At 40.3% G+C, this 2,452-nt stretch overlaps 1 pseudogene; it reads left to right on the top strand.

Annotated features, from left to right (window-relative positions):
* The first annotated feature begins 400 nt into the window (after positions 1–400).
* Positions 401–1,104, top strand: LOC102751246 (GTP-binding nuclear protein Ran pseudogene; annotated as a pseudogene).
* The last annotated feature ends 1,348 nt before the right edge of the window (positions 1,105–2,452 follow it).

A 2,452-nucleotide genomic window follows, 5' to 3' on the forward strand; every position in this document is an offset into this window, starting at 1 on the left:
GGCCATATATAACAAGCCCACAGCTAACATTATGCTCAATGAGGAAAAGCTGAAAGCTTTTCCTTGAAGGTTAGAAACAAGACCAGGATGCCCGATTTTACCACTTTCATTTAATATAGTATTGGAAGTCCTAGCCAGAGCAGTTAGGCAAGAAAAAGAAATAAAAGGCATCCCAACTGGAAAGGAGGAAGTAAAACTGTCACTATTTGCAGATGACATGATACTATATTTAGAAAACCCTAAAGACTCCACCCAAAAACTGTGAAAACTAATAAATGAATTTGGTAAAGTTGCAGGATACAAAACCAATATATAGAAATCTGTTGCATTTCTACCCACTAATAATGAACTATCAGAAAGACAAATTAAGAAAATCCCATTTACAGTTTCATCAAAGAGAATGAAATATTGTTCCATCAGATGGGCCAGAGACACTTCTGGAAGCAACAGCACAGTGACTTCCCAAGGAGAACCCCAAGTCCAGTTCAAACTTGTATTGGTTAGCAGTGGTGGTACTGGAAAAACTACATTTGTGAAATGTCATCTGACTGGTGAATGTGAGAAGTACATAGCTACCTTGGGTTTTGAGGTCCATCCCCTTGTGTTCCATACCAACAGAGGACCTATTAAGTTCAATGTATGGGAAACAGCTGGTCAGGAGAAATTTGGTGGGCTGAGAGATGGCTATCACATCCTGGCCCAGTGTACCATTACAACGTTTGATGTACCATCAAGGGTTACTTACAAGAATGTGCATCACTGGCATAGAGATCTGGCTCAAGTATGTGAGAACAACTCCACTGTGCTGTGTGGCAACAAAGTGGACATTAAGGACAGGAAAATTAAGACAAAATCTATTGTCTTCCGCTGAAAGAAGAACCTTCAGTACTATGACGTTTCTGCCAAAAGTAACTACAACTTTGAAGAGCCCTTCCTGTGGCTTGCTAGAAAACTAATTGGAGATGCTAACTTGGAGTTTGTCACCATGCCTTCTCCTGCCCCACCGGAGGTTGTTGTGGACCCAGCTTTGGCAGCACAGAGTATGAGCAGGATCTAGAGGTCGCTTAGACAACTGCTCTTCCAGATGAGGATGATGACCTGTGAGAAAGTGCAGCTAGAGCCCAGCATCAGAAGTTGGGTTTTATAGGAAACTGTCCCGTGGTGTCAGTGTTGCAACGGGTTAGCCACTTTATTTTATAGCTGAGCAGAACATGTGTCTGGTCTTTGGGATGCTGAAAGAGATGAATGGGCTTTGGAGTGAATGTAGCAGTTGGAAAAGTACTTTCCTTTTTTGGACCTGCATATTTAGCTGTTTTGGAATGCAGTTGGAATGCACCCCCACTGTGCTTTGAAGCATTGTCTACAATAGCCAAAACATGGAGACAACCTAAGTGTTTATTGATGGATGAAGGGATAAAGAAAATGTGGCCTATATACATCATGGAATATTATTCAGCTGTAAAAAAGAATGAAATCTTGCCATTTGTGGATGGAACTTGAGGACATTATGCTAAATGAAATAAGTCAGACAGAAAAAGACAAATACTATATGATCTCAGTTAGATGTAGAATCTAATAAAATGCCACAAACAAACACAAATCCAAGCTCATAAATATAGAGAACAGATTGTGGTTGCCGAAGGTGAGAGGTGTCTGATAGGCAAAATGGGTAAACGGAGTGAAAAGGTACAAACTTTCAGTTATAAAATAAATACGTCCCGGGGAGATAATGTACAGCATGGTAACCATAGTGAATACTACTCTATTGCAAGTTCCTAAGAGAGTAAATCTTAAAATTTCTCATCGCAAGGAAAAAAGGTCTGTAACTATGTGTGGTGATGGATGTTGACTTACTTGTGATTGTTCGCAGTATAGACAAATAGCGAGTCATGTTGCACACCTGAATCTAATGTTAACAAAACAAAACCCCTACAATTCGCATTAGCCTATTAAAGCTCTGAGGAGTTCTTTAGTGATGGAATCTGTCTGATTTTGCTTAAAAGAACATTTTCAAAATGTATTTTGTCATGAGGTAGTGGGTTAGTTGTGTCCCTCTGAAGGATATGTTGAAGTTCTGACCCCCAGTACCTTATTTGGAAATAAGGTTTTGCAGATGTAATCAAGTTAAGATGAGGCATTGCTGTATTGGGGTAGGTGCTATATCCAGTGAATGGTGTCTTTATAAGAGTAAGAAGAGGGAGGCTTCAAGAAAGACACACACAGAGAAGAAGGCTGTGTGATGACAGAGGCAGAGATTGGGGTGACACAGCTACAAGCCTAGAGAAGCTAAGAATTATTGGCAACCACTAGAAGCTTGGAAGAGGCAAGGAAGGATTCTTTCCTAAGCCTTCAGAGGGACCATGGTCTTGCCAACACCTTAATTTTGGACTTCTAGCCTCCAGAACTGTGAAAGGATAAATTGTTTTAAGCCATCCAGTTTGTGGTAATTTAT

The sequence above is a fragment of the Leptonychotes weddellii genome, chromosome 4 (genome assembly GCF_054177405.1).
Source record: "Leptonychotes weddellii isolate Sample4059 chromosome 4, ASM5417740v2, whole genome shotgun sequence".
NCBI classification, from domain to species: domain Eukaryota; kingdom Metazoa; phylum Chordata; class Mammalia; order Carnivora; family Phocidae; genus Leptonychotes; species Leptonychotes weddellii.